Below are 10,001 nucleotides of genomic sequence, written 5' to 3' on the forward strand. Positions count from 1 at the left end.
GAAAGGACAACAGGCACTCCAGGCGCCGAATCTGGGTAGGCAGGGAATTCCACAGTTTCGCAACTAGATACCGGAAGGACCGACCCCCAGCACGGAGGCGCTCCACCCGAGGGACTGTAGCCAGATATTGCTCAGCTGAGCGTAACTGTCGGGTGGGTACATGGGAAAATGTGGCTTCACCGACATGTGAGAAGGGCAGATCTATTCAGGTGAAGAACACAACGACATTTAAGCTAGACAACATGTGACTGATGATATTTTTCAGGAAGGTTTAGGCTGACTTCTCGCCGGTTTGCTCGCTGATTAATACGTCATTTACATCGGGCGTAGTTCCACTGAAGTGGAAACAGGCAGTAGTTATGCCTATTCTTAAGAAGCCATCTCTGGATGGAAGCAAACCTGAGAATTACCGACCAATATCACTTCTGCCGTGGCCTGCCAAAGTAGCGGAGGCGCATGTCAACGCTGTCCTCTCGGGTCATCTACTTCAGGCCGACATCCTAGACATGACGCAGAATGGTTTTCGAGCTGGGCATAGCACGGAGACGGCACTACTGTATATGGTAGAGCATTTGCGCTCCGTGCTTGACGCGGGTCAAACGGCGGCGCTGGTGCTGTTAGATCTGAGCGACGCCTTTGACACCGTGTCCCACCCTATCCTTCTGCGTCGTCTAGAGGAAGTTGGTATTGCTGGCCCTGCCCTCCAGTGGTTCCGTTCGTTTCTTGCCAATCGCTCCTTTAGTGTGGCTGTTCCGCCCTACCAGTCCAAATCCTATCCTTTGGATCTGGGGGTTCCTCAAGGCTCCTCGCTGAGTCCCACGTTATTCAATCTTTACGTGAGACCGCTGGCTGAGGTAGTCAGGCAATGGGGTATGACCATGGTGTCATACGCCGATGACACCCAGCTAGCGGTTACGATCAGCGGGGATGCGGAAGTGGATGCCCCCAGATTCCAACAAGGACTTCGGGCGGTCGCCGGCTGGATGACGGCTAACTGTCTCCAGCTAAACGCTAGTAAAACCGAGGTGATGATTTTTGGCAAACGGGCGGAACTCTGGGGGGACAGGTGGTGGCCATCAGATCTCGGCCCCACACCAACCCCGGTCTTTGAGCTTAAAAATCTTGGGGTTTGGCTGGACCCCACCCTCTCCTTCGTATGTCATACCAAACGTACGGCGGCCTGTTGTTTCGGCATCTTGCGGGGACTTCGTCCCGTACTTAAGTTCTTCGATGCCACCACGAGACAACTCGTGATCCAAGCCACAGTGATCTCCAGGCTGGATTACGCTAGTTCCCTCTTAGTGGGCCTGAACCAAGCGGAAATCGGTCGCCTTCAGCGTGTTCAGAACGCGGCAGCGCGAGCGGTGGTGGGATTACCAAGATTCTATCCCACCACTAATGCTCTTCGTTCGCTGCATTGGCTACCGATGGCACAGAGAATCCGGTTTAAAGTCCTCTGTGTCGCTTATAAAATTCTTAAGGGATCCCCGGCCGCGATCTTGTCCAAGCTCATGTCTCACTATGTCCCCGCTCGGTCTTTAAGATCTTCTGACCTTGAACTTGCTGTCGTCCCTCGTTTTAGGCTTTGCAGGGCTGGTGGACGATCTTTCCAAGTCCGCGCTGCTCTGCTCTGGAATACCCTGCCCCCGGCGATCCGCGCTCTTGGGGACTTGTTCTCCTTTCGCCGTGCGGTTAAAACGTTTCTGTTTCCCTAGTGCTCTTTCTTTGTTCTGTGCTGTTTAGTTGTGTTATGTTGCTACCTTGTCGGGCGCCAGGACGCTCCTTCGCTGGAGCATCTGTGCGCCTAATAAATTCACATAACATAACATAACATAACTTGTCCTGGTGAGATGTGGACATCAGCAGGATGTACACAATAATAAATAGTGTTGGCAAAAGGTATCTAGTAAAATATTGTTCACTAGCATTGTGGCCACACAATGATTCTACCTGGCCTTGTGGTATAGTAAGCCACATCTCCCTTAAATAATATTTAGTCATTGTCATTGGCAGTATGATAAGCTGTGTTTACATGGCAAACTGTTAACCTTTTCGCTGCGGCGGACATTCTGCCGGGGTGCGGCCGGATCCGACGCGTGGGCAGATTGGACGGCCCCCGGATGTTCGACCCACACGCCCACCGTGACATCGCCCGGCTGGGGGCTGTCCGACGTATTGAAAAGGTTAAAAGTGTTGTAATCTGCCTACAGTACATTTGTTTATTGCACTGTGCTGACATGACACAATACTTATAGACATACATTTTTGCCTTGCTATGCCTATTTTCCGAGTATAACTTCTATATGAGTTACACATGTGACACTTAAAACTGCTTCATCTGCTAATGTTCAGATATGCAACAGTAATGTGATACGTGTAAAATAGCATGTTCCATGACTTCTACATCTTGATGGTGACAAACTATGTTAACTGAAGCAGGGCACTTGCTTTCCGCAAAAGCTCTGGATTAGGGAAAGCTCACTATATGCTTAATGTTAAGCCTGCAGTGTTCTTCCATATCTTAGTAGAAGGTATATTCTCCCTTGGATGACATGAGGTAAATGTTGTATACTATGATGGCATCAGGAGTGAGAGAAAAATCATCAACTGGGACGTAGATGTGGTTAAGATGTTGAGAAGGATAAACATGACGTTGCATCAAACTATGTTCCTGACACCATTATGTGAGAGTGCGCACAAGTCTTGTAGCTATCAGCAATGTGCTATGGACTCTACATGACCTCATTTTGTCATCCAAGTCGAAATGATTATGTTAGCCAATGTGGGTAGAGTTGTTATTACACCTATGTACCATGTATATATCAACATCTCAACTGATTTTTTTCTAATCTGTTTTTTAGATTCAGACCAGGGCAGCGAGGGAGGTAATTCCACGAATGGTAGGGAAGCAGTGGTTCATGTGCTGCCAGAGAGCAAGACTGAACCAGTGGCACAGAGGATGATGAAAGCGCCACTGAGGAGGTCGACATGACGACTGGAACATCTTCGTCTGAGTCCAGTTCCAATGAGGCCGCCCAGGTGGTGGTGGATCCCCCTGGACCTGTGTCCACTACCTCTGAGTTCACCATCCCCTCTACCATCTCCACCCTCACAGCTGCTCCGCAGCCCGCTGTCCATGGTCTCTCCCCTAAAATGGGAGGAGTCTCTTTCGTGACAGGCACCTCACCCCCTGCCTCTGTCTCTCCTGCTGACCTGAACCTCTGTGGTTCAGACAGCAGTGCTGAATGTCCTCCAGGTGCATACCGATCAGCAGACCCAGATGGTATCCTTCCTGGCAGGCATTCACTCTGACATGTCTTCCCTACAGAGATCCATTCAGGCTCTAGCCTCCACACTCATAGCAGCAGTATGTCAAATCCAGCTTTCAGCCCCCTCTTGCCTCTATCCCATCCACAGTCCCTATTCCCAAACCTGACCAAAGCACACACAAACCTGACCACGCATCCACAGCAACATCCACACACAGCATACACAGACATAAGGCGAAAGACGCACACACACACACATAGACACAAGACACCCTGACTTCCACATCCACTGGCTTCTAGGCAAACACAACACCCACTTTACCACATAGCTTACATACAGTCAAACAGGCAGACAGCTCACCATCACACACAGCCATGACAGACATCACACCAGCACACACAGACATGCCACATGAATCACTACCCTGTGTCTCCACACCCCTACCCTTGCCTCTCCTTGTACCCAATCGGCCCAGAAACTCTATCTCATTGCCCTCGACCACTTGCCTTCCCAAACTTACCAACCCCCTCCCAAAGCTAAAATGAAGACTCTTGTGCCCCTGCCATACCCTTTAATATCCACCCAAACCACATAGCTAGCCCTCTACTGAAACCCAAAGGCAACAGCAAGAAAGTCGGAAAAGAACCCCCCCAGCCAATGCCCCACTCCCTCCTAAACCCAGAAGATCTTCTTCCCGATCCTATCCATGTACCTCCAAAGGGAAAAAAGGTCCCCTCTCCCTATTCCCTTTACCACCAATTATGGGTATAATATACCCAAAATTGTGATGTCCAGCCCCTCCCCCTACATCCGGCTCGTCTACTGACCCAGCCAAACCCTCAATGCTGAGCCCAGCCCTCTCAAGGACCAACCCAGTCGACCCCTAGTTATTTTATTTTGGTTGCTGGCATGCCCCCCAGATGCCTCTTCTACTGGAGTTATCCTGCAGAAGCAATATTGAAGGCAAGTTTGGGTGGACCACACGTTGCTGGCCCACAACATGGACATTTGGACTGGCCATTGGCCTTTGTTTTCATACTTGAACTCTAGAGGCTGAATAAAAACATTTTTATTTTGTTTTTGGTATTCCTCTGTCCAAAAATATCACTTTCTGTTAACTGTTATTCATGTCCAATTTGAGATGTGTGAGTACAGTTCTGTTAGTATGACAATGATAGCATATGGTTCCTAGCGTAGGTAAGTCTATTGGGATGTTGTGTGGATTTGTGTACCTACATTAGTGTCCACATGAGGTTTATGTAGGAGGGTGGGGTGAAGGGCCAAACCTTGCATTGGACATTGTATGCATTCATAGTTCAGTTAGATTTCTAAATCCATTTGTAGTGTAATTCCTATATTCCCAATAGGGTCTGCGCATTGGAATAATATATCCTATAGGTTAGACGTAGGACTGAGGTCTACTAGGTCTCTATCGAATATATTAGACTGAATTGTGAGTGCCAGCTAGCTCAGAGGTCACTAGAAACTTTCTTGAATTCACAACAAGGGATTCGTTTCTGTCAACCGCATAAACATGACAACTTTGTTTCCCCAAGATAAAACTGATCATCAGAGTTGTGGAAACAATAGATAGATATGTCACTCAGTCAATCGTGCATGCTTCGTTTCACCAGAGGTGCAGAGAAATAGATAGACGGGCGTTTTCAATAAAAAGGTTAGAACAGTCTTCATCTCAAGCATAAGAAATGAACTTCTACAGTCATAAAACTGGTTGTAAAATATAATGCATACAGTATAAAGAGTAGAATAAAATAATACTGTAAGAGCATTGTATGGTTCCTAAACCATAGATAAATACATACATAAATAGCAGAGGCTAAAAGTACTCAACTGGTGCTTCTAAATACGCCTACCCCGATGTACCTAACCTAAGCTTAGTACGAGGGAAGTGAGGTGTAGCATAAATGTAGTATTCTTTTGCCAAGAATCAGTCCAGGATTTCTCTTAGGGTCTAATCAGCTCCGTACCTTAGTTTGGAATGAAGGAGGTCAGGCTCAGGAATCGATTTCCCAGCAACCCGCAAGGGTAGCTTCTAAACACTGGAGCTGGATTTCTCGGCAGGAGAAAAGACAGCATCTCTCTCAGTGTGTCTGATGGAGGGTCGGCTTCCTTCGGCACTTGCTGTAGCAGGATGCGTCGGGCAAGTAGATAGTCGAACTGCTCCAAACCACTGTGTGTTTGCTAAGGCAAGTTTGGGCATATTTATACCTTGAAGTTTCCGAGTTTGACGTAAAGGTGGACATAATAACGTCATTAAAGACTCGCAGTTCTTTGAAAACTCCATGAGTTCTTGGACAAGTCAGTTCTCGAGCAAGGGAAAGTCCCTAGCTGCTGAAGCCGAGTTTTCCAAGAAATCGTTGTAGATTTTCGGAACTAGTGGAAGTAGCCCTGCCGTATTTGGACTGCATGAGCTATGGCTAAATATGGTTATGATTCTTATGCCTATATAAGGACATAGTGATTTATACCTATATAAGGGCATGAATCGGGAAATTTACAATAGTGTCCTAAAATGGTTCACAACACTCACTCCACGTTTTCATGTTCATCTAAGATTAAGTACTAAACATAAAAGCTAGCGCATGTGTTTTTACAATCCCACCCTAAAAATACATGAAATGTATTAAAAAATGGTCGTACACAAAATGAACATTTGTACAATATTCATCTAAGGGCAATGATTTCATTGTAAGCTTATGACATGATATTAGCAATGCTAACTAAATGAATCACAAAATTTACATTTATGAAATGGCTCTAGATACACAAAAAAGGTCGAGACCATCCCATAGCAGAATATACAAGCTAGTTCGATTTGTGCATTAGGTCAATATTGTTTCTAGGAAGTAGTCAAAGAATTCTTGTTCTCTAAGAATAGTTCTACTTTAAGCAGATTGCTTGGTGCCAAAGTTCAGTCTGTTTTGGAAAAAGTCTAATTAAGTTGTAGTGAAATAGAGTTCCAAACTTGGAAGCTTTTGTTTTGAAAAAAGTGAAGGTCGAATTTCAGAGTTCGAAAGAACGCTGTGTGTTAATTTCAAAAGTTATTCTCAGTGTCAGGAGAAAACATTAAGTCATCCAGGCTGGCAAAGAAATCGTCTACCACAGTATATGAAAGTTCAACTACTTCTTTAAGAAAGTCAATTGTACACAGATGTGAAGCATCGGCGTCAGCGTCAGCCGCATTAGCAATGTTCATAGCAGATGGTACCTGTGTGCCTGTCGGTCCGCGTATCTCGCCTCCAGTTGGATTTGCCGGTGAGATCTCAATGAATGCTGTCATCAGGATTGGTAGGCGTTGGGGGCAACACAACACATGAGCCGCTACCGGACCCAGTAATGCGTCAACATCCGTTGGCATAGCCGATGGAAGTGTTAGGCAGATATCTAACACGCATTCCTCTCCACAAAGCAGGCATCGTAGAACAGGTAAGATGCAATCTTGCCAGATTGGTCTGAATGACAGGAACCATGTGGTATTCAGATCTCTCAAACGAGCCAAGCCAAGGATCTGTGTTATTCTGTCACCATACCTCATGGCCTGGAGCGCATTCTCCATGCTGACTTGGGTATCGCTGGTGGCCGGATTTGCCATAACGGAGCAGGAGGAATAAAAGTAGTATCCCTGCTACGAGCACCAAAATGAGAGGCAGGCCGCCGAACGCCGAGTGTACGAAGTTAGGCAAAATGCCCAGAACTGCTTCAAAGGGTGCTAACAGTCCCGAAAAAATCATCTTAAATACATGTGCAATACCGCTGGTATCAGACATGTTAAAGATACGACCTAACATTTCTGCGAAATGTATTGGGCAGTTTGTTGATAATAATGCATGTATCTCTGCAAAGGACCTTGCAACTTGCAGATCATACGTCTCTCTGGACGAGGTCAGTGGCACAGTTTTTTGCAAAAGAATGGCTTTCATTCTGCTTAAAGTATCAATTTGTATAGAGGAGATGTTCAGTGAAGGCCATAGTGGTGACTCCCTTTCTGTCTTGGTTTTAGGAAACAATACTGGCATACAAGTGACCCTGGCTGACACACTAACGAGATAGCCAATTCCTGGCATCATTCCACAACAGCTGTGATCATTTAACATAATGTAGCTACCATTGGAAAGCTGCCTAAAAATTGGATCTATGTCCGCTCTGGGTGAACCTTGCAGGTGGCAAGAAAGGTTATTGGAAGAACCCTCGCCGGCTCCGTGTAAATTAATACCTTGACATAACAGTGTACCGCTTAGTGAGTTTTTACAATTTTTACCACTAAGAAATACCTCCTTTCCCCCAATCCAACATTTGTGTGTGTATGGTAAATCCCAGGTCGACTTAATGTATTCTTTACCCAACCTTTCTTACAGGCCTGCTGGGATGTGTTTTAGGTTTAAAGCATTTTATTGCATAAGTATAAAACAATACATACAACAAAAACAGGTCGTCACAAAGAGGCCATTGAGAGTCCCCACATCCTGAGCGCCTTCAGATATGCAAACGATACATTCAGAGCAAGTGGAAGGATCACATGCTGGACGAAGAAGCGATGACGACTAACCCCAAAAACGACCCTCCCCTCAACAGAACTGCCCCTCCCCGCCCTCCCTAGGGTCCCCTCCCCCCCCCTGTAACGGTGTGCCGAGCCAATGTCACGTGCCCTTGTTAACAGTTCAACGGATCAGCCCCCTGTCTCACAGAGATCCCCCAGGGCGACTAAGAGTGCGGAGTGGCCAAGGATGTCAACCGCATGAGCCTGAGGTACCTGGGGCAAGTAATCTCCTTGAATTCCGACTGCAATAGAGTGACGAAGGGTTGCCACAGCTCCTCAAACCTATCAACTTCCCCTGCCACCATGAGGGACAGCTTCTCCATACCTAGAACATGCCACAACCTGTGTAGCCAACCTGTAGTGTCGGGGATGGTAGTAGTGCGCCAATATATGAGTACGTTCTGTATCGCTGAGCCCAATGCAATTGCTATCTGCCTACCCTTCCTGGATCTCAGGGGGTACATCAACCCGTTGGGTAGCCCTAATAAGACATAGGCCGGTAGGCGAGGCAGTTCAATGTCAAAACAGTGGTCGATTTCATCTAGGACTTCTTTCCAGTAGGGACCCAGCGATGGACAGTCCCATAAGATATGTGTGAGGGTACCAGTCTGTCCGCACTCGCGCCAGCAGGTGTCGGGAAGACCATGGTTCATGTCGTGTAGTCGCTGAGGTGTGTAGTACCAATATGTAGTTATTTTAGTGAAAGTCTCAGTGAGCCCGGTGTGATAAGCTGAGTGACGTGCGCGATAAGATATGTCGTCCCACTCCTTATGGCTCAGTACCCTCCCTAGTTCGCGTTCCCATCTCTCCCTCCCAGGGTTATGGATGTGAAAGGCGGGGGGCTGTAAAAGCTTGTAAAGGTCCGAGACGAGCTTGGCATCCGAGGAGCGAGTCGCCAACCACAACTCGTAAGGCGTAAGTTCCCGGTCCGCCAGTACCCGTACCTGCGGCTGCAGCGCCCAGTGGCGAACCTGCAAATATCGCATGCGCTCGGTCTCAGGCAAGTGGTAATCCCGTTTGAGGTCCTGGAACGACACAATCCCATCTGGGCCATACATGTGAAACAGCGCTGCACCTGGCCGCCTGCCAGTGTGCGAATGCGCCAGGCTCCATCCCAGGTTGAAAATCAGGATTCCCGATCAGCGGCGTAAGCGGCGACGGGAAGGAAGTAAGTTCCCGCGTGATATTCACTGCTTCCCACACTCTAAGCGGGACCCGGGTAACCAGGGACGCGTAGAGGTTAGGGGGCCTGTGTGCCCTGCGCATGAAGGGTATCTCTTGCAGAGTCCTGCCTGCCACCGCCTGGTCTTGAAAAAGCCAGTGCCTGTCAGATTCCCATTTGCTCCACTCCACAAAGAACCGCAGTTGCGCCGCTTGAAAGTACTTTTGGAGATCGGGAATGCCGAGGCCGCCCGACTCCGGAGCCAGAGTAGACAAGGCTCTCTTAAGCCTAGGTTTGCGACCCTGCTAGACAAAGCGGGCTATATCCGCCTGTGCCTGACGGAGCCACCCCTTCGGTGGTTAAAGCGGTAGCGCTCGAAACAAGTACAGGACCTGTGGCAGAAGAGTCATCTTGACAGCGGCCACCCGGCCCAGCAACGACAACGTGCCCTTGCTCCAGCGGGACAACTCCTCCTTCATCTTACTGCCCAATGCCGCGTAGTTCGCCGCCACCATAGCGGGCAGGGAGGGCGCCAACAAGACACCCAAGTACGGGATTAGGTCCTTAGACCAACTCATGGGAAAGCGCCCCTGTAACTCAAGTCGCGTCGCGGTAGACAGCGAGAGGTCTAGGGCCGACGATTTCCTCATGTTCATTTTAAAGCCCGCTACTTCGGCGAAGGCGCCCAGCTCGGCAATGCAGGCCGGGAGTGCCTCTTTTGGGTCTTCAAGTAGAAGGATCACGTCATCCGCGTACAGGCTGATGGTATGAACATAGCCTCCCATCCGGATGCCAGTCACCCTTGTGTTCTGTCGGACTCTCTGGGCAAACGGCTCCATATAAAGAGCGAAGAGAAGTGGGGACAAAGGGCATCCCTGCCTGGTCCCCCGTTCAATCGCAAAGCGGTCGGAGCTGTACCCGTTAACCCGCACCACCGCGGTCGGGTGTTTGTAACAGTTAAAGACAAGCGTGCGGAATTTCTCCCCTATCCCCGCTTTGCGAAGTACACCG

At 48.4% G+C, this 10,001-nt stretch overlaps 1 long non-coding RNA gene across 2 annotated transcripts in view; it reads left to right on the forward strand.

Annotated features, from left to right (window-relative positions):
* Window positions 1-4,347, forward strand: part of LOC144828650 (uncharacterized) — an 85,760-nt gene extending 81,413 nt beyond the window's left edge. For both annotated transcript variants that reach the window (XR_013610502.1, XR_013610503.1), the window contains exon 3: window positions 2,862-4,347. This is a non-coding gene — a long non-coding RNA (uncharacterized LOC144828650). The remainder of the gene's footprint in view (window positions 1-2,861) is intronic.
* The last annotated feature ends 5,654 nt before the right edge of the window (window positions 4,348-10,001 follow it).

This window comes from Lissotriton helveticus, chromosome 4_1, assembly GCF_964261635.1.
Source record: "Lissotriton helveticus chromosome 4_1, aLisHel1.1, whole genome shotgun sequence".
In the NCBI taxonomy this organism is placed as follows: domain Eukaryota; kingdom Metazoa; phylum Chordata; class Amphibia; order Caudata; family Salamandridae; genus Lissotriton; species Lissotriton helveticus.